Below are 22,949 nucleotides of genomic sequence, written 5' to 3'. Positions count from 1 at the left end.
TCACCGCATTAAAGAGGTGCCTCCTTGCCCACTTAGCAGGGGTTTTATTAGTTTTAAATCTCAGAGGCCCTGGTAGTGCTTCGTGAACTAATAAACAGGAGCAGAAACAATGTTCAGAATTAAGTACAGCATCCAACTCAGGTTGATTAAAATTCTAGATGAAAGGGCACTTCTGGGTATGTCCTGCATAGGATTGTTTGTCCTAAGCAGTCATGAGGGTTAAAAATCCAGCAATTTCGTCTAGACTGTTTGTCATCATTTCAATTCTTCGGGACTGACTCAGCCCCTCAGTGCTCCGATCCGAGCAGGATAAAAGCTCTCGCTCCATACTCCTTTGCTCATTCTGCGTTTCGACCTCACTTCTCTTCTGCTCCTCAGCCTCACCTGCTTCTGCTCTTGGAAAATTTGCTGCAAGGAAATCTCTCCAGGTAAGGAAGGAATGAACTTGGAGATCCGTAGCATACTCTGTACAGAACTGTCCAGGAAACTTGGTAGCTTGTCCATAGACAGACGACCAGGGTTTGAAGAGAGTAATCTGAGATGCCAAACCCATTTGGATCTTGCATCTCTGACTCAAATCTCCAGAACCTTTTACCGTAATACCATCATAAACGTGATCTGAAATTGAGAGTATGGCTTGAACTATATTGTACTGATGGCATTGATTTTGACGGAAGGATGTTGGCTCTCTCTGGATAGCTGTCTGTCACGGATGGTGGGTCAGATGGCTGCACTAATCTGGTAGGGTTAGACTGGAAGACCTGTGGTGGTCCCTCTAGGCTCTGCTATTCGTTGAGTTTCACATTGCCAGTCTTCACTTGTAGCTCTTGAAAACAGCACAGATTTCATCTTCCATGTCAACAGGTCTGCTAAGCTGGGTCTTCCAAAGTGCCAGTGACTGCTGTCTGTGTCAACCTTGTGTTTCTTTTTAGTTTCTGAGATCATTGGGGACATTTTATTTTATTTTATTTTATTTCTTATTGTTGGAAATTCTCAGTGGTGAGAGAATCCCTTTCTCATTATAGCAGAGTGCACAGAGGCACAACACAGCGGAATTTAGTTAGGCATGCGTGTATCCTGAAAGTAAAGTAACTTGGAGCCAATTCATAGTTTCAAATCCATATATAAGGCATTTATTACGGAACCATTCTGGATAGGAAAGTGAGGAGTTAGGATCTCTAATCTATCTATCTAGCTGGATGCAGATGGATTCTGCATCCTCTCTGCAAACATGGTGCAGGGAGAGAGGCTTGCCATGTTGCAAGGTAGAAGGGCAGGTAGGGAAGAGAGAGAGGAAGGAAGTTAATCCCTGAGATTAGCAATCTACATATCCAAAGGGATAGTGTCAGAGCAGTGGAGAAGAGGTGACCAATGTCTTGACCCTCTAGCCCTCTGACTCACTAGTCTGTCCTCCACTATCTGAGACAAGAGACAGCGCAAAGTCCTTTAACTTCCAACAATTATTTCTCTCTGTCAACTGCTTTGGAAACTTTAGTCGAGAAGCGGTATCTAAATACTAGTAGGAGTAGTTTTTGAACTTCAGTTCCAGTGGGTTGCTGAATGAAGAAACATTCTGTATCCAGATTCCCAACCCAAAAATAATTAAAGAAAGCAATCATAACCTCATGACTTCCAGATGTATTTCCAAACTATAATGCAGAACAGATCCTTGAGAAACTCTCTTTTCTCTTTTACCCCCATAGACCATTGGGGATTGGAGGGTGGGATGATTCTCAAATTAATCATCCCAGGCTGAATTTGCAAGCAGAAATTTGACTTTATATCACTATATATGGATCACTAATGGAAAGCAAGAGGGTATCAAATCCTGAATGTGTCCCTTTAATGCTTAACATCCTTCCTGTTTTCTAGACTAATTAGCAAGAGTGATGGCTGATATGACCGTCAGAATTATCATGGGCAATCGGATTAATGTGGCTGCCGCTTTGGGGGCAGATATCGGCATTCTGACCACGGTTTACCCCTTCCTCCCGGCTGCCCCGCGTCCCCCTTTCATTTCTGAGAACCTCTCTGCTGCCACTGCTCTTTCTGCCAACCCCTCCTTTCCTGAATTGGCTTGACTCTTGTGTGATCCCGGATAGTTCCTGGAGAAGTGGACTCTCCCTTCAGCCCCATTTGCCGCCTCCTCCAAAGACATCATCTGCAGGAAGTATCATCAACTGAGAGACATGGCGTGGATTCCCAGCCGGTTTCCTGCGGGCGCCAAGCTCAGAAACGCTGACGAATCGCCTTCCAGTCCAAAGTGGAGAAGATGTCCACTGAAGATTTCCACAGAAGATGTCCACAAAAGATTTCCTGTGCTCTGCTCTTTCCTTATTTCCCATCGACATCAGCACTGAGTCTTCCTTCCAGTTGTGCCAATTGAACCTCAGCATAGTCACTCCGCTTCAAAAGGGACTTCCTGTTCGGAATACGCTCCATTTCGAATCCATAGAGGAGGCCTTGAGTTTGCTTTTCCTGTGTCCTCTGCTGATCACCGAGAAGGCCCACCCAACCCATCCCTTCCAATAAACTTCCCTTGCAATCTATCACCTGCCTTGTGTGTTCTTCATCCTAGTCCTTAGAGCTTGGTGCGCACACACACACACACACACACACACACACACACACACACGGATGTGACAAGCCCTGATCCATCTGAAGGAACATTCAGGACTGCAAAGGTCTGCTCGGCTGTTTGGAAGCCACCAGCATGCTCAAATGGCCTCTGTGAGGCCGGGCAAGGACCATTTGAGCATGCGTGGCTGACTCCCAAATGACAGCTGTGCAGACCATTGCAGGGCCGAACAAGCCCGAAAATCAGCCCGCGATGGGCTGTGGCAGTAAATTAAGAGGCCGGTGGAGGGAGGCGGAACCTTTGCAGATCCTCCTGCGGCATTTAGGAAGCCCCTTCAAGGGGCTACAGATACAATGGTTTTCCCCAAAAAGAATTAATATAAGTCAGTGAGTGCCGCTGCCCGTCAGAGTAGACAATGCCAAGCTAGATGGAGTGTCTGACTCAGTATAAAGCAGCTTCCCATGTATCTAAGTTGCTTCTGTCAATCTTCAGGAAAGCCAACAAGCATCAAAATCCCAGTGTATCACTATCAGAAGTTTTATTCAGCACTTTATGGCTTCTGAGGTTTTTTTGTTGTTTGTTTTAAAATATTTTTCAAATCTCTCTCCAACCAAAAGGAACAGAAGGGCACTTCCAAACTTGTTGTTTAGTCTGGAACTGCGATACTGTGTTTATTGGGTACATGTGTGCGCTACACAATGTAGTTCTCCATCCTTTCTCAGCCTGTACTGATGATGGAACTGCCTTGGGGATGATTGGTCAACACCCCCAGCTGGGGCGAATGTGAGGAACTGAGCCTCAAAGGGGAGACAGTTCCAAACAGTTTTAATTTTACAATAATTACATTTTACAATATAATTATAACCATGCATATTTAAAAGAGTCCAAGGGGGAAAAGCCCTGAAGCCAAAAGGATTGGGCATTGGAACTCTCCAAGACTGGAGCGGTAAGAAGGAAAAGGCTAATCTCGAGAAGGGGAGGCAAAAGACAATTTGGAATATTGGTACTAGGAATGTTAATTGGAATGTTACTAGGAATTGTACTAGGAATGTTGAGGGGTGGCAAAAGACAAGCCGAAAGACAACTTACTGAATTTGAATATTTAATATTGGATTTCTCTACATCAACTAAAGGGCTAATATCCACACCTTATATATATTATTCTGCTGGAGTATAAGATATTAGTATTGAGTGAGATCTGGTCTTGTGTCAGCAAGCATGACTTCTCCCCTTAGCTAAGCAGGGTTGCATATGAAAGGGAGACTAGATGTGTGTGAGCACTGAAAGATATTCCCCTCTTAGGGGATGGAGCTGCTCTGGGAAGAGCAGAAGGTCCCAAGTTCCCTCCCTGGCAGCATCTCCAAGATAGGGCTGAGAGACAGACTCCTGCTTGCATCCTCAGAGAAGCCGCTGCCAGTCTGTGTTGACAATACTGAGCTAGATGGACCAAGGGTCTGACTCCGTATAGGGCAGCTCCCTATGTTCCTATGATGCAGAGCCTGGAGCACCTTCCCTATGAGGCAAGGCGACAGCATCTGGGACTGGAATATTGTCCTCCATTCTGAATGTTCTTCCCATTCCTGTTAATTAGTTCATGTTGGTGAAGTCGTTCATTAGTGGCTTTCATTGAAGCACCACCAATGCTGGAGGAAGCGAGGAGGAGGCAAGAGTGGATGTGTGGGAGGGAGAGGAGAGTTAGACGGGAACAGGGAAGAGTCAACTGATGATGGGATTCTGAGCAAATTAGCTGGATGTGTTTCAAGAAGATGTTCAACCAAGCAGTGTTCCTTCTAACAGGGATTCCCAGATGATGATGATTGATTGATGATGATTTATTCAGTTTCTATACTACCCTTCCAAAAATGGCTCTGTGCGGTATACACAGAGAAATAATAAATAAATAAGATGGCTCCCTGTCCCCAAAGGGCTCACAATCCAAAAGAAACATAAGATAGACACCCACAATAGTCCCTGGAGGTCCTCTGCTGGGGGTGGAGAGGGACAGTTGTTGATTACAACTGGTAGATGTTGTGGGTGACTTCAATTCCCAGTATCCCAGATGTTGTTCCTTCCTTCTGGACCACGATTTCGTAACAGAAAACCTTCCAAGAGCAGAAGCGGGTGAGGAGCAGAAGAGAAGTGAAGTCGAAATGCCGAATGAGCAAAGGAGTACGGAGCGAGAGCTTTTCTCCTGCTCGGATCAGAGCACTGAGGGGCTGAGTCAGTCCCGAAGAATTGAAACGGTGACAAACTGTCTAGATGAAATTGCTGGACATTTAACCCTCATGACTGCGGAGGACAAATAATCCTATGTACAACATACCAAGAAATACCCTTTCATCTGGAATTATACATAATCAGTCCGAGTGGATGTTGTCCTTCATTCTGAACTCTAAACTGCAACTGAGTTCCTTCAGATGGATCAGGGCTTTTCGCAGCCGTCTGTGTGTGTGTGTACAAGATTCACGGACTAGGACGAAGAACACACAAGGCAGGTGATAGACTGCCAGGGTGGTTTCTTGGAAGGGAAGGGTTGGGTGGGCCCCCTCTGAAACTGGGATTCAGTGCTGGTTTTCATCCTCCTGTTTTTCATCCTCCTCCCGAGCCTGGAGGTAGCCAAGTCCTCCAAGAATGTGTCTAAGCCCCACTTAAAGGAATCCCAGTTGGGGACCATCACCACACGTCCGCGAACTTAGTAAAGAAGAGGCACCTGATCAAGCAGTGATTCTGTTCTGTTCTTCAGGTGGGGAGCATCTCTCTCTAATATTCACCCTTAGTCCAATCCGCCAAGGGGATGTTGCGGGTGTCTCCCTTGAGGTACTTCCTCACTTTGCAACTGGTTGAAAAGCGGCATATAAATATTTCCAGCCGTTGTCGGCCAGTTTCATTCCCTAACCGCCCAGAGATGCAGGTTTGGGGCAGTCTAGATAGAACAACAACAAATATTTATATTCTGCTTTCCCAGAAAGGTTTCCAAAGCAGTTTGCAAAGAGGAATAACAAATAAAAAGATACGATGGCTCCCTGTCCCTGAAGGCCTCAAAATCTAGAAAGAATCATAAGACAGACACCAGTAACAGTCACGGGAGGTCCTGTGCTGGCTGTGGATAGGGCCTGTTCCTCTCCCCCTGTTAAATAAAGAGAATCACCGCATTAAAGAGGTGCCTCCTTGCCCACTTAGCAGGGGTTTTATTAGTTTTAAATCTCAGAGGCCCTGGTAGTGCTTCGTGAACTAATAAACAGGAGCAGAAACAATGTTCAGAATTAAGTACAGCATCCAGCTCAGGTAGATTCTAATTCTAGATGAAAGGGCACTTCTGGGTATGTCCTGCATAGGATTGTTTGTCCTCAGCGGTCATGAGGGTTAAATATCGAGCAATTTCATCTAGACTGTTTGTCATCATTTCAATTCTTCGGGACTGACTCAGCCCCTCAGTGCTCCGATCCGAGCAGGATAAAAGCTCTTGCTCCGTACTCCTTTGCCCATTCTGCGTTTCGACCTCACTTCTCTTCTGCTCCTCCCCTGCTTCTGCTCTTGGAAAATTTGCTGCAAGGAAATCTCTCGAGGTAAGGAAGGAAGGAACTTGGAGAGCCGTAGCATAGTCTGTACAGAACTGTCCAGGAAACTTGGTAGCTTGTCCATAGACAGACGACCAGGGTTTGAAGAGAGTAATCTGAGATGCAAGATCCAAATAGGTTCTGCATCTCTGACTCAAATCTCCAGAACCTTTTACCGTAATACCATCATAAACATGATCTGAAATTGAGAGTATGGCTTGAACTATATTGTACTGATGGCATTCATTTTGACGGAAGGATGTTGGCTCTCTCTGGATAGCTGTCTGTCACGGATGGTGGGTCAGATGGCTGCACTAATCTGGTAAGGTTAGACTAGAAGACCTGTGGTGGTCCCTCTAGGCTCTGCTATTCTTTGAGTTTCTCATTGCCACTCTTCCTTCCTAGCTCTTGAAAACAGCACAGATTTCATCTTCCATGTCAACAGGTCTGCTAAGCTGGGTCTTCCAAAGTGCCAGTGACTGCTGTCTGTGTCAACCTTGTGTTTCTTTTTAGTTTCTGAGATCATTGGGGACATTTCATTTCATTTTATTTCTTATTGTTGGAAATTCTCTGTGGTGAGAGAATCCCTTTCTCATTATAGCAGAGTGCACAGAGGCACAACACAGCGGAATTTAGTTAGGCATGCGTGTATGCTGAGAGTAAAGTAATTTGGAGCCAATTCATAGTTTCAAATCATTATATAAGGCATTTATTAAGGAATTCCATTCTAGATAGGAAAGTGAGGAGTTGGGATCTCTAATCTATCTATCTAGCTGGATGCAGATGCATTCTGCATCTGACATGGTGCAAGGAGAGAGGCTTGCCATGTTGCAAGGTAGAAGGGCAGGTAGGGAAGAGAGAGAGGAAGGAAGTTAATCCCTGAGATTAGCAATCTACATATCCAAAGGGATAGTGTCAGAGCAGTGGAGAAGGGGTGACCAATGTCTTGACCCTCTAGCCCTCTGACTCACTAGTCTGTCCTCCACTGTCTGAGACAAGAGACAGCGCAAAGTCCTTTAACTTCCAACAATTATTTCTCTCTGTCAACTGCTTTGGAAACTTTAGTCGAGAAGCGGTATCTAAATACTAGTAGGAGTAGTTTTTGAACTTCAGTTCCAGTGGGTTGCTGAATGAAGAAACATTCTGTATCCAGATTCCCAACCCAAAAATAATTAAAGAAAGCAGTCATAACCTCATGACTTCCAGATGTATTTCCAAGGCAAAATGCGGAACAGATCCTTGAGAAACTCTCTTTTCTCTTTTATCCCCATAGACCGTTGGCGATTGGAGGGTGGGATGATTCTCCAATTAATCGTCCCAGGCTGAATTTGCAAGCAGAAATGTGACTTTATATCACTATTTACAGATCACTAATAGAAAGGAAAAGGGTATCAAATCCTGAGTGTGTCCCTTTAATGCTTAACATCCTTCCTGTTTTCTAGACTAATTAGCAAGAGTGATGGCTGATCTGACCGTCAGAATTAACATGGACAATCGGATTGATTTGGTTGCCGCTTTGGGGGAAAAAGCCTACATTCTGACCATGGTTTACCCCTTCCTCCCGGCTGCCCCACGTCCCCCTTTCATTTCTGAGAACCAGTCTGCTGCCACTGCTCTTTCTGCCAACCCCTACTTACCTTAATTGGCTTGACTCTTGTGTGATCCCGGATAGTTCCAGGAGAAGTGGACTGTCCCTTCAGCCCCATTTGCTGCCTCCTCCAAAGACATCATCTGCAGGAAGTATCATTAACTGAGAGACGTGGCATGGATTCCCAGCCGGTTTCCTGCGGGCGCCAAGCTCAGAAACGCTGACGAATTGCCTTCCAGACCAAAGTGGAGAAGATGTCCAGGTGCTCACCTGCTTTTTCGGATCGCCTTGCTCCAGTTGTGTTTGCTCTGCTCTTTCCTTATTTCCCATCGACATCAGCACTGAGTCTTCCTTCCAGTTGTGCCAATTGAACCTCAGCATAGTCACTCCTCTTCAAAAGGGACTTCCTGTTAGGAATACGCTCCATTTCGAATCCATAGAGGAGGCCTTGAGTTTGCTTTTCCTGTGTCCTCTGCTGATCACTGAGAAGGCCCACCCAACCCATCCCTTCCAATAAACTTCCCTTGCAATCTATCACCTGCCTTGTGTGTTCTTCATCCTAGTCCTTAGAGCTTGGTGCGCGCACACACACACACACACACACACACACGGATGTGACAAGCCCTGATCCATCTGAAGGAACATTCGGGACTGCAAAGGTCTGCACGGCTGCCAGTTTGGAGGCCACCAGCATGCTCAAAAGGCCTCTGTGAGGCTGGGCAAGGACCATTTGAGCATGCGTGGCTAACTCCAAAATGACAGCCGTGCAGACCATTGCACGGCCGAACAAGCCCGAAAATCAGCCCGCGACAGGCTGCGGCAGTAAATTAAGAGGCCGGTGGAGGGAGGCGGAACCTTTGCAGATTCCTCTGCGGCCTTTAGGAAGCCCCTTGAAGGGGCTACAGGTACTTGTAAAAAAAATGAATATATTATAAGTCAGTGAGAGCCGCTGCTCATCAGAGTAGACAATACCAAGCTAGATGGAGAGTCTGATTCAGAATAAAGCAGCTTCCCATGCACCTAAGTTGCTTCTGTCAATCTTCAGGAAAGCCAACAAGCATCAAAATCCCAGTGTATGACTATCAGAAGTTTTATTCAGCACTTTATGGCTTCTGAGGTTTTTTTGTTTTTTGTTATAAAATATTTTTCAAATCTCTCTCCAGCCAAAAGGAATAGAATGGCACTTCCAGACTTGGAGCCAATTCATAGTTTCAAATCAATGCATAAGGCATTTATTAAGGAACTCCATTCTAGATAGGAAAGTGAGGAGTTAGGATCTCTAATCTATCTGTCTAGCTGGATGCAGATGGATTCTGCATCCTCTCTGCACATATGGTGCAGGGAGAGAGGCTTGCTGTGTTGCAAGGTAGAAGGGCAGGTAGGGAAGAGAGAGAGGAAGGAAATTAATCCCTGAGATTAGCAATCTACATATCCAAAGGAATAGTGTCAGAGCAGTGGAGAAGGGGTGACCAATGTCTTGACCCTCTAGCCCTCTGACTCACTTGTCTGTCCTCCACTGTCTGAGACAAGAGACAGTGCAGAGTCCTTTAACTTCCAACACCCCCTCTCGATGTCTCGTGACTCAGTTCACAAGATTCATTTCCTCTCTCAGCTTTTCAAAGCGGGGTCTTGGTAGTGGCTTAGTGAGTATGTCTGCAAGCATTTCATTTATTGGGCAGCAGATCAGCTTGATTAGTCCATCCTTCTGCAGACTTCTCACTACATGGTACTCAATATGTTTGGTACGCCCCTTTACATCTTCTTGTTTGGAGAGTTGAATGCAGCTTTGTTTGTCTTCATACACTGGTATGGGCTGTGGTACATCTGTGCCTAGATCTTTTAGTAGTTGACACAGCCATTGTATCTCCTGACAGCCCTGTGCAGCTGATACATATTCTGCTTCAGTGGTTGATGATGCTGTTATGTCTTGCTTTGTGCTTGGCCAGCTTATGGCTCCATCTCCATAGAAGATTATGTGACCGCTGGTGGATTTCCTTTCTGTTAGGTCTCCACCCCAGTCTGCATCTACATATGCTTCTAGTTTTGGTTGACTGTTAGCTGGTAGCTTGAGCTTAAAGTGTGCAGTACCCTTTAGGTACCTAACAAGTCTCTTAATCGCATTCCAGTCCTTGACTGTTGGTGATGCAGTCTTTCTACAAAGTAAGCCAACTGCTGTACTAATATCTGGCCTAGTGAGTGTACTAATGTATAAAAGCTTACCCAATGCTTCACGGTATCTATGGTTGTCAGATAGTGGCTCAGTTTGATCTTGTTTTATGTAGTTCATTTCCATTGGAGTTGGTGTAGGATTCGCATCTTCCAGTCTGAGCAGGTTTATCGAGTCTTTAATTTTCTGTTCTTGGTTGATGAAGAAACTTCCATCTTTCTCTCTTTGTACTTGAATGCCCAAGTAGTGTGCAATGTTGCCAAGTCGCTTGACTTCCACATCTCTGTTCAGATGATGCATTATTTCCTTGCTGTCATCTGGATTCTCATAGGCAAGAATCAAATCATCAACATACGCCAAAATGTAGGTTCACTTGCCATCTATGCACCTCATGTATAGGCAGGGATCCGCGTTGCTTCATGCCGTGGTGACAACACTTCTTGCCGTTCCCGCTTGCAGGCCAAGCACACCCAGGAAGGCAGTCAGACCTGGGGAGTGAACGGGGAGACGGGCACCTTGGTGGACATGAAGGAGCTGGGGATATGGGAGCCGCTGTCGGTCAAACTGCAGACCTACAAGACCACAATGGAGGTAAGGGAGGCGCCGCGAGGGAGCGGGGTGGGCAGATGCAGGGCCCCTTGGTGGAGGGCGTGGGGGGTCAGGGTAGGTCCCACCTTGTTGATTGCGAGTGGAACATCCCTAGCTTCCAGGAAGCCACTCCCTTGCTGCTCCTGCCCTCTGTTGCGTTCTGGTTATCCCCACTGCCTGCTCCCACTTCACACAGGGGCATCACATCCTTAGTGACGGCTCCGTGGCTTGAGATCTGACTTCTGCCAGCTCTCTTTGGGAACCCTGTGTCAGGATTGCTCCCAGTGTTCGCTCTATTCCCCCCCCCCCAATCCGTATGTGGTTATTGGGTGGGGAGTTTCCCCTCCAAGACGCCCTTCGTGGTAACTGATGTACTTTCCTCCCACCCACCCCCAGACTGCTGTCCTCCTGCTGCGCATCGATGATATTGTTTCAGGACACAAGAAGAAAGGGGACGATCAAAGCAAGCAGCCGGCTGCCCCAGCCACACCCCAAGAGTAACTCGGGGCGGGGTTGGGGAGCCCCTGAGGAAAGCCCCGCCCCTCGGCACGCAGGCCACAGAACGACACCCCGGAGGAAACGTGGGCTCCTGCTTTTCTTGACCACCCTGGGTTCGTGAGCGATCCGAGTCCAAATAATATTGGTTTGTTGGAAGCTGGCGGAGGAGAGGAGGAGGAAGGGCCGCTGGTGCGTTAGTCCCACCCTTTGATTCAGGAGACACTGACGCTTTATTTAAGTGTATACTGTAGCTTCTTTGTGGCTTTGATAATAAAAACGGGCGTAGCTATAATGGAACGAAAGGGTTCAAAGAACACGGGCCCCCAACTCCTGAGGGCCCTCCAGGTCCATCCCTCCCTATTTTCTTCATTCTCTCCCTCACTCTGGGGACCGCCAGAGAGAGGGATGAACATGAGCCCCCTCTCCCATAACTACGCCCCTGAATAAAAACGTCACTTCACATTCAGAGGTTGAATTCTCGGCTGGGGGGTGGTCGCTTCTCCCCTCGATGTAGCTGTATCGGTCAGTTCTTGCTTTGGGTGGTCTCGTATCGGGTTGCTTCAGGGCGGTTTAATACACGATACAGTGGCTGCAGCCAGTCCAGATTCGGAGTCCACGGGAATGATGCACCTGTCTCCAAATCCCAATTGTCGCATTCGCTCATTATTTGTTACTACATATATGCACTTGAGCGCACCCCTCCATGCAGGGATTCTCAAACTTGGGTCCCCAGTTGTTGTTGGACCACAACTCCCATCACCCCCAGTGAGTTATGGCCATTGTGGCTGGAGATGATGGGAGTAGTAGTCTGGAGAACCCCTGCCTTGAAGTAATGAACCATATTTACCCAAACAGAAGACGACTCTCAAGATGATTCCCTTATGATACCTAAATTTTTCTGGAAGGAAGAAGACTTCGCATTCGAGCCCCTCGATTTATAGCATCAAAAAACAGGGGGGTGGGGGATGTGATCTTAGATTTGAGTTAATACAGGATGTGTGTGGAAAGTGTCCGTAGTCGGCCCAGGGTGACTTCCCCACATCCTCCTGGCTTGGCTTTTCCCCTCTGCAAACCTCTGGCCTGGGTACTGCTTCCATTTCCGGCTTAGCCCTCTCTAGGGGTCATTTCTGAATAACATAGGAACATAGGAAGCTGCCATATACTGAGTCAGACCATTGGTCTATCTAGCTCAGTATTGTCTTCACAGACTGGCAGCGGCTTCTCCAAGGTTGCAGGCAGGAATCTTTCTCAGCCCTATCTTGGAGATGCTGCCAGGGAGGGAAGTTGGAACCTTCAGCTCTTCCCAGAGCAGCTTCATCCCCTGAGGGGAATCTCTTGCAGTGCTCACACATCAAGTCTCCCATTCATATGCAACCAGGGCAGACCCTGCTTAGCTATGGGGACAGGTCATGCTTGCTACCACAAGACCAGCTCTCCTCTCCGACTGCCTTATAAGTAGGGGAGAAGGGGTGGGCGGCATTGCCGGATAGGAATGATATTTTGCAAAAACTGCCGCCTCATTCTATTTACCGGGCATTAAAATCACCAGCAATCATCAAATAGGAATCATGATGCACTATTAATATGTCTGCAGTAAAGGTTTCCACTTTAGCCCATGTCTGTCTCTGACGGCTGTGTAGTTGAACTCATTGGCAGTATATAGATATTAATATCAATTGAAAGCTCCCAATATTAAGTGGGGTAGCAAGGGCATAAGGGTCCAACTTAGTCAGCCGGGACAATTGTGAAGTCAGAGCTGTGGAGACCCAAACTGGGAAACCACCGTTCTTACAGCCTTTCGTGAAAGCGATATGAGCCAAGATCCAAGGAAGAGAACGAAGAACACACAAGGCAAGGGAGAGACTGTTACTGCAGGGGAAGTTTATTGGAAGGGGAGGGTTGGGTGGGTCTTCTCAGGGATCAGCAGAGGACACAGGTCAGCAGAAATAGCAGTGGCAGCAGAGAGGTCATCAAACATCAGGGAGAAACCTGGCGGCTTCTCTCTGGACCCACGGGTAAACCACCAGCAGAGGGTGGTTCCTGGACATGATGGTGAACTCATTAAACTCTCCCGTTCCCATATTGGGCATGTTCATTTTGACGGTCAGATCAGCCATCACTCTTGCTAATTAGTCTAGAAAACAGAAAAGATGTTAAGCATTAAAGGGACACACTCAGGATTTGATACCCTCTTCCTTTCCATCAGTGATCTATAAATAGTGATATCAAGTCAAATCTCTGATTGCAAATTCAGCCTGGGACGATTAATTTGAGAATCATCCCACCCTCCAATCCCCAAGGGTCTATGGGGGTAAAAGAGAAAAGAGGTAGTTTCTCAAGGATCTGTTCCGCATTATGCTTTGGAAATACGTGTGGAAGTCATGAGGTTATATGAATGCTTTCTTTAATTATTTTTGGGTTGGGAATCTGGATACAGAATGTTTCTTCATTCAGCAACCCACTGGAACTGAAGTTCAAACTACTGCTACTAATATTTATATACCACTTTTCGACAAACGTCCCCCATGGGCCCAGAATCGAAAAAGAAACACAAGGTGGACACAGAAAACAGTTATTGGCAGGTTGTAAAAGTACATTGCCCCTTTGGAAGACCCAGGCTAGCATGTTGACATGGAAGATGAAATCTGTGTGGTTTTCAAGAGCTACAAGTGAAGAGTGGCAATGAGAAACTCAAAAAATCGCAGAGCCTGGAGGGACCCCCAGAGGTCTTCCAGTCCAACCTCACCAGTTTAGTGCAGCAATCTGACCCACCATCCGCGACAGACGGCTATCCAGCCATCTTGCACGTTATTTTCAAAGGACAAAAATAAAAGAGAGAGCCAACAGCCTTCAGTAAAAATGAATGCCATCACTACAACATAATCTGTTTCAAGCCATACTCTCAATTTCAGATCACCTTTACGATGGCATTACGGAAAATGATTCCGAAGATTTGAGCCAGAGATGCAAGATCCAAATGGACTCTGCATCTCAGATGACTCTCTTCAAACCCTGGTCGTCTGTCTATGGCCAAGCTACCAGGTTTCCTGGAGAGTTCTGTACAGACTATGCTACGGATCTCCAAGGTCCTTCCTTCCTTACCTCGAGAGGTTTCCTTGCAGCAAATTTTCCAAGAGCAGAAGCAGGGGAGGAGCAGAAGAGAAGTGAAGCCGAAATGCCAAATGGGCAAAGGAGTACGGAGCGAGAGCTTTTCTCCTGCTTGGATCGGAGCACTGAGGGGTTGAGTCAGTCCCAAAGAATTGAAATGGTGACAAACTGTCTAGATGAAATTGCCGGACATTTAACCATAATTCTTGACTGCTGAAGACAAACAATCCTATGCAGGACGTACCAAGAAGTACCCTTTCATCTAGAATTATAATCTACCTGAGCTGCATGCTGTACTTAATTCTGAATGTTGTTTCTGCTCCTGTTTATTAGTTCACAAAGCACTACTAGGGCCTCTGAGATTTAAAATGAATTAAGCCCCTCCTAACTGGGCAAAGAGGCACCTTTTTAATGTGGTGCTTCTCTATATTTAACAGGCGGAGAGGAACTGGCCCTATCCACACCCAGCACAGTACCTCCCGTGACTGTTGCTAATGTCTATCTTATGATTCCTTCTAGATTGCGAGGCCTTCAGGGACAGGGAGCCATCGTATCTTTTTATTTGTTATTTCTCTTGGCAAACCGCTTTGGAAACCTTTGTGGAAAAGCGGAATAGAAATATTTGTTGTTGTTCAATACGGCCCCAAACTTGCAACTCTGGGCTGAAGCGGGTGAGGGGCAGAAGCGAAGTGAAGTCAAAATGCAGAATGGGCAAAGGAGTACGGAGCGAGAGCTTTTCTCCTGCTTGGATCGGAGCACTGAGGTGCTGATTCAGTCCCGAAGAATTGAAATGGTGACAAACTGTCTAGATGAAATTGCCGGACATTTAACCATAATTCATGACTGCTGAGGACAAACAATCCTATGCATGACATACCCAGAAGTGCCCTTTAATCTAGAATTATAATCAACCTGAGCTGGATGCTGTACTTAATTCTGAACGTTGTTCCTGTTCCTGTTAATTAGTTCATGAAGCACTGCCAGGGACTCTGAGATTTAAAATGAATTAAGCCCCTCCTAACTGGGCAAAGAGGCACCTTTTTAATGTGGTGCTTCTCTATATTTAACAGGTGGAGAGGAACTGGCCCTTTCCACACCTAGCTCAGTACCTCCCGTGACTGTTGCTAATGTCTATCTTATGATTCCTTCTAGATTGCGAGGCCTTCAGGGACAGGGAGCCATCGTATCTTTTTATTTGTTATTTCTCTTTGCAAACCGCTTTGGAAACCTTTCTGGGAAAGCGGAATATAAATATTTGTTGTTGTTCAATACTGCCCCAAACCTGTGTCTCTGGGCGGTTAGGGAATGAAGTTGGCGGACAACTAGAGTAAATATTGATATACCGCTTTTCAACCAGTTGCAAAGTGAGAAAATCCATCAAGGGAGACGCCAGCAACATCCCATTGGGGGATCTGGACTGAGGGTGGTTATTAGGGAGAGATGCTCCCCACCTGTGGAACAGAATAGTATCACCACTTTATCAAGTGCCTCTTCTTTACTCAGTTGGCGGAGGTGTGCAGATGGCCCCCAACTGGGATGCCTTTAAGTGGGGCTTAGACATGTTCGTGGAGGACACGTCGATCAGCGGCTACTAATCCTAATGGCTATCGGTTACCTCCCGGTTCAGGAGGTCCTTCTTCTTAGGAATCCGCTCCATTTCGAATCCATTGAAGAGGCCTCGATTTTGCTTTTCCTGTGTCGTCCGCTGATCACCGAGAAGGCCCACCCAACCCATCCCATCCAATAAACTTCCCTTGCAGTCTATCACCTGCCTTGTGTGTTCTTCGTCCTAGTCCTTAGATCTTGGTACACACACACACACGCACACAGAGCTGTTTAAAGCCCTGATCCATCTGAAGGAACTCAGTTGCAGTTTAGGAAATAGTCAGACTGCTGAACTAGGACCAGGGAGACCCGAATTTATTTATTTATTTTTTTACGGTCATAGACCAACATTTACATACATAATAATACACATCATATAGTAGTAATATATACATAATATAATCAGGAACATGGACTCATCCTAATCAGCAGTTTCCCGTTTGCATAATCTGGTTTACCATCTGCTGTCTAGCCTTCTTAGCTGCCTCACAGAACTTAGCAACTTTAAATGTTACTTCCTCCTTCTGATCTGAGAGCAGATAGTTGACGTAAAATGCATCTGTATGACCTGGGAAATCAGTCAGTAATGAGGAAATATAACAAGTTCGTAAATCCCTATAGAAGAGACAGCGGAGTAAAATGTGAAAGATAGACTCCTGTTCTCCAGAGCCACAAGGGCATAGTCTCTGTTCTTTTGGGATCCCTCTAAATTTACCTTCTAGTTCAGCTGAAGGTAGCACATTAAATCTGGCCAGTGTAAACATCCTGTGATACTTAGTAATGGTAATCTTACCCAGGTAATTCGCAGGTTTAGTGTTATGCATTTGTAGACCTAGAAAAAGATCGATCAGTCTGCATTTCCATATCATAGATCCGCTGCTTTAATATCAGTCTTGCGCGACAAAAACCCATTTCTAATAAACCATCCAGACTAAAGCCATATAAACTTATTTGGCGAGATATTGACTGCTTCCAACTAGAATTAAATTTATCAATAAAAATTAGGTGAGCAAGGCCTGTAGAAAAGAAAGACAATCTTAACCAGAAGCTGAGAATGGAAAACCACATCCGCGCTTCCATCTTAGGCATACCAGTTTCCATCCTCAATATTACATTGGGAACACATCTAGGGATCTGTAGAATAGATCTCAAAAACTTTGTCTGAACTATCTCTAGTGGTGTGCAGTTAGTATACGGGCCCAACTGCGACCCATAAAGCAACTGAGAGCAGGCTTTAGCTGTAAATAACTTAAGGGCGGCTGGTACAAATTGAGCCCCATCTTGGTGGAAATATGATTGGATGGCCAATGTGGATTTACATGCATTTTGGGTAACATATTGCAGATGTGCTTGGTGCTTCGTAGAGGCCTGGAAAACAAACCCTAGATATTTAAAGGTCTTAACCTGTTCTAGTTTATGTCCAGCCAAAGACCAATTCAAGGTCTTCGGGTGTTTAGCAAAGGCCATAATTTTGGTCTTACTATAATTGATTTCCAGAGTGTGTTCATGGCAAAAATTAGCCAAAACCTAATTCAAATATTCATCCAGCCATGAAGCTCGCTGGGCTTCTCCAAAGTTTCAGGCAGGAGTCTCCCTCAGCCCTGGAAATGGCAGGGAGGGAACGTGGAACCTGCTGCATGCAAGAACCAGATGCTCTTCCCAAAGCAGCCCTGTCCCCTTAGGGGGATATTTGTTTGTTTAGGAACATAGGAAGCTGCCATCTACTGAGTCGGACCCTTGATCAATCTAGCTCAGGATTGTCTACACAGACTGGTAGCAACTTCTCCAAGATTGCAGGCAGGAGTCCCTCTCAGCCCTATCTTGGAGATGCTGCCGGGGAGGGACTTTGGGATATCTCATTGCTCTTCCCAGAGTGGTCCCATCCCCTGAGGGGAAGATCTTCCAGTGTTCACACTTCTAGTCTCCCATTCATATGCAACCAGGGCAGATCCTGCTTAGCTAAGGGGACAAGTCATGCTTACTACCACCAGACCAGCTCTCCTCTGTTGATTTCCAGTGGTTCTATTTTATGTTTCAAATCCATATTTTAAGTGGTTTTATTGATTTTTTAATTGTGAACCGCCCTGAGCCATTTTTGTGTGGACAGAATATAAATGAAGTAAAATACATAAATTTGGTGGTGTCTATGGTTCCTGGTAATTCCTTCTTTAAAGGTATACTAGAATTCCATGTAATCTGGAATATAGATCCTTTTTTGGAACGTTGGGCTGTCTTCGGTCTCTGCCCATCTCGCTGGCTTCTAGGCTGGATATTGCCCATTTCTGCTCTGTAACTCCTGTAACGCAGACTGGTTTTCTCAGTTACTGGAAGTGTTGATTTATATGTGCTATTAGATTCATGTTTCAGAGGCACTGCTGGTGCTTCAGTGAAAATCACTAATGAATTACCACGAATGGAGGAGGCCAAACTCCCAAAGGGGAGTCGTCCTGGGAGATCCGAGTTCAAATCCCCATGCAGCCATGAGACTTGCTGGGTGACTCTGGGCCAGTCACATTTCTCTCAGCCTAACCTACTTCACAGGGTTGTTGTGAGGAGAAACTTCAGTATGTAGTATACCGCTCTGGGCGCCTTGGAGGGTGAGCGGAATAGAAATGTAAAATAAATAAATATATATTTATTTAATCTTTAAATTTTGGGGGTGGAGGTGGCAAAAGACAAGCCAAAAGACAATTTTCTAAATTTGAAAATTTAATATTGGATATCTCTACATCAACGAAAGGGCTAATACCCACACTTTATAGTATTCTGCTGGAGTATAAGATATTAGCAAGAGGTGACTGAAGGGAGACATGACCGTGTTCTATAAAAGCACGCTTGGTTTGGAGAGAGAGACATTTTTCTCCCTCTCCCCCAAGGCTACAACCAGTGGCCATCCTAGGAACCTGAAGGTTTGGAAATTTAGGACCGACAAGAGGAAGTCCTTTTTCACACAGCCGCATAATTAATCTGTGGAACTCCCTGCCGCAGGAAGTGGTGATGGCCGCTAGCTTGGATAGTTTTAAAAGGGGCTTGGACATATTCACGGAGGACGGGTCTATCTGTGGCTACTGGTCTGAGGGCAGTGGGACGAGTCATGCTTGCTACCACAAGACGAGAGCTCCTAACAGGGATTCCCAGAAGTTGTTAACTACAACTCCCAGTATCCCAGATGTTGTTCCTTCCTTCCTTCCTTACCTCAAGAGATTTCCTTGCAGCAAATTTTCCAAGAGCAGAAGCGGGTGAGGAGCAGAAGAGAAGTGAAGTCGAAATGCAAAATAGGCAAAGGAGTATAGAACGAGAGCTTTTCTCCTGCTCAGATTAGAGCAATGAGGGGATGAGTTGGCCATGAATAATTGAAATGGTGACGAACTGTCTAGATGAAATTGCCGGACATTTAACCATAATTCATGACTGCTGAAGACAAATAATCCTATGTACAACATACCAAGAAATACCCTTTCATCTGGAATTATACATAATCAGTCCGAGCTGGATGTTGTCCTTCGTTCTGAACTCTAAACTGCAACTGAGTTCCTTCAGATGGATCAGGGCTTTTCGCAGCTGTCTCTGTGTGTGTACAAGATTCACGGACTAGGACGAAGAACACACAAGGCAGGTGATAGACTGCCAGCGCGGTTTATTGGAAGGGAAGGTTTGGGTGGGCCCCCTCTGCAACTGGGATTCAGTGCTGGTTTTCATCCTCCTGTTTTTCATCCTCCTCCCGAGCCTGGAGGTAGCCAAGTCCTCCAAGAACGTGTCTAAGCCCCACTTAAAGGCATCCCAGTTGGGGACCATCACCCCACGTCCACGAACTGAGTAAAGAAGAGGCACCTGATCAAGCAGTGATTCTGTTCTGTTCTTCAGGTGGGGAGCATCTCTCTCTAATATTCACCCTCAGTCCAATCCGCCAAGGGGATGTTGCTGGTGTCTCCCTTGAGGTACTTTCTCACTTTGCAACTGGTTGAAAAGTGGTATATAAATATTTCCAGCAGTTGTCGGCCAGTTTCATTCCCTAACCGCCCAGAGATGCAGGTTTGGGGCAATCCAGATAGAACAACAACAAATATTTATATTCTGCTTTCCCAGAAAGGTTTGCAAAGCAGTTTGCAAAGAGGAATAACAAATAATAAATATGATGGATCCCTGTCCCTGAAGGCCTCACAATCTAGAAAGAATCATAAGACAGACACCAGTAACAGTCACGGGAGGTTCTGTGCTGGCTGTGGATAAGGCCTGTTCCTCTCCCCCTGTTAAATAAAGAGAATCGCCGCGTTAAAGAGGTGCCTCCTTGCCCACTTAGCAGGGGTTTTATTAGTTTTAAATCTCAGAGGCCCCAGCAGTGCTTCGTGAACTAATAAAAAGGAGCAGAAACAACGTTCAGAATTAAGTACAGCATCCAGCTCAGGTTGATTAAGATTCTAGATGAAAGGGCACTTCTGGGTACATCATGCGTAGGATTGTTTGTCCTCAGCAGTCATGAGGTTAAATATCCAGCAATTTCGTCTAGACTGTTTGTCACCATTTCAATTCTTCGGGACTGACTCAGCCCCTCAGTGCTCCGATCCGAGCAGGATAAAAGCTCTCGCTCCGTACTCCTTTGCCCATTCTGCGTTTCGACCTCACTTCTCTTCTGCTCCTCCCCTGCTTCTGCTCTTGGAAAATTTGCTGCAAGGAAATCTCTCGAGGTAAGGAAGGAAGGAACTTGGAGAGCCGTAGCATAGTCTGTACAGAACTGTCCAGGAAACTTGGTAGCTTGTCCATAGACAGACGACCAGGGTTTGAAGAGAGTAATCTGAGATGCAGAACCTATTTGGATCTTGCATCTCTGACTCAAATCTCCAGAACCTTTTACCGTAATACCATCATAAACATGATCTGAAATTGAGAGTATGGCTTGAACTATATTGTACTGATGGCATTCATTTTGACGGAAGGATGTTGGCTCTCTCTGGATAGCTGTCTGTCACGGATGGTGGGTCAGATGGCTGCACTAATCTGGCAGGGTTAGACTAGAAGACCTGTGGTGGTCCCTCTAGGCTCTGCTATTCTTTGAGTTTCTCATTGCCACTCTTCCTTCCTAGCTCTTGAAAACAGCACAGATTTCATCTTCCATGTCAACAGGTCTGCTAAGCTGGGTCTTCCAAAGTGCCAATGACTGCTGTCTATGTCAACTTTGTGTTTCTGAGATCATTGGGGACATTTTATTTTATTTTATTTTATTTTATTTCTTATTGTTGGAAATTCTCAGTGGTGAGAGAATCCCTTTCTCATTATAGCAGAGTGCACAGAGGCACAACACAGCGGAATTTAGTTAGGCATGCGTGTATGCTGAGAGTAAAGTAACTTGGAGCCAATTCATAGTTTCAAATCAATATATAAGGCATTTATTAAGGAACTCCATTCTAGATAGGAAAGTGAGGAGTTAGGATCTCTAATCTATCTATCTAGCTGGATGCAGATGCATTCTGCATCTTCTCTGCAAACATGGTGCAGGGAGAGAGGCTTGCCATGTTGCAAGGTAGAAGGGCAGGTAGGGAAGAGAGAGAGGAAGGAAGTTAATCCCTGAGATTAGCAATCTACATATCCAAAGGGATAGTGTCAGAGCAGTGGAGAAGAGGTGACCAATGTCTTGATCCTCTAGCCCTCTGACTCACTAGTCTGTCCTCCACTGTCTGAGACAAGAGACAGCACAAAGTCCTTTAACTTCCAACAATTATTTCTCACTGTCAACTGCATTGGAAACTTTAGTCGAAAAGTGGTATATAAATACTAGTAGCAGTAGTTTTTGAACTTCAGTTCCAGTGGGTTGCTGAATGAAGAAACATTCTGTATCCAGATTCCCAACCCAAAAATAATTAAAGAAAGCAGTCATAACCTCATGACTTCCAGATGTATTCCCAAACTATAATGCAGAACAGATCCTTGAGAAACTATCTCTTTTCTCTTTTACCCCCATAGACCCTTGAGGATTGGAGGGTGGGATGATTCTCAAATTATTTGTCCCAGGCTGAATTTGCAGGGCAGAGATTTGACTTTTTATCACTATGTATGGATCACTAATGGAAAGCAAGAGGGTATCAAATCCTGAGTGTGTCCCTTTAATGCTTAACATCCTTCCTGTTTCATAGACTAATTAGCAAGAGTGATGGCTGATATGACCGTCAGAATTATCATGGACAATCGGATTAATGTGGATGCTGTTTTGGGGGAAACAGCCTACATTCTGAACTTGGTTTACCCCTTCCTCCCGTCTCCCCTGAGTACCCCTTTCATTTTTGGTGACCTCTCTGCTGCCACTGCTCTTTCTGCCAACCCCTACTTTCCTGAATTGGCTTGACTCTTGTGTGATCCCGGATAGTTCCAGGAGAAGTGGACTCTCCCTTCAGCCCCATTTGCCGCTTCCTCCAAAGACATCATCTGCAGGAAGTATCATTAACTGAGAGACGTGGCATGGATTCCCAGCCGGTTTCCTGCGGGCGCCAAGCTCAGAAACGCTGATGAATCCCCTTCCAGACCAAAGTGGAGAAGATGTCCAGGTGCTCACCTGCTTTTTCGGATCGCCTTGCTCCAGTTTGTGTTTGCTCTGCTCTTTCCTTATTTCCCATCGACATCAACACTGAGTCTTCCTTCCAGTTGTGCCAATTGAACCTCAGCATAGTCACTCCACTTCAAAAGGGACTTCCTGTTAGGAATACGCTCCATTTCGAATCCATAGAGGAGGCCTTGAGTTTGCTTTTCCTGTGTCCTCTGCTGATCACCGAGAAGGCCCACCCAACCCATCCCTTCCAATAAACTTCCCTTGCAATCTATCACCTGCCTTGTGTGTTCTTCATCCTAGTCCTTAGATCTTGGTGCGCACACACACACAGAGAGAGAGAGAGAGAGCTGTGAAAAGCCCTGATCCATCTGAAGGAACATTTGGGACTGCAAAGGTCTGCACGGCTGCCAGTTTGGAGACCACCAGCATGCTCAAATGGCCTCTGTGAGGCCGGGCAAGGACCATTTGAGCATGAGTGGCTCGCTCCAAAATGGCAGCCGTGCAGACCTTTGCAGTCCCGAACAGGCCCCAAAATCATCCTGGGACGGGTTGTAGCAGTAAATTAAGAGGCTGGTGGAGGGAGGGGGAACCTTTGCAGATCCCTGTGTGGCCTTTAGGAAGGCCCTTCAAGGAGCTACAGGTACAATTTTTTTAAAAAATGAATATAATATAAGTCAGTGAGAGCCGCTGCCCATCAGAGTAGACAATGTCAACCTAGATGG

This window comes from Hemicordylus capensis, chromosome 14 (genome assembly GCF_027244095.1).
Source record: "Hemicordylus capensis ecotype Gifberg chromosome 14, rHemCap1.1.pri, whole genome shotgun sequence".
Classification (NCBI taxonomy): Eukaryota; Metazoa; Chordata; class Lepidosauria; order Squamata; family Cordylidae; genus Hemicordylus; species Hemicordylus capensis.
The sequence above is the reverse complement of the archived record's forward strand: the minus strand, read 5'-3'. Positions refer to the sequence as shown.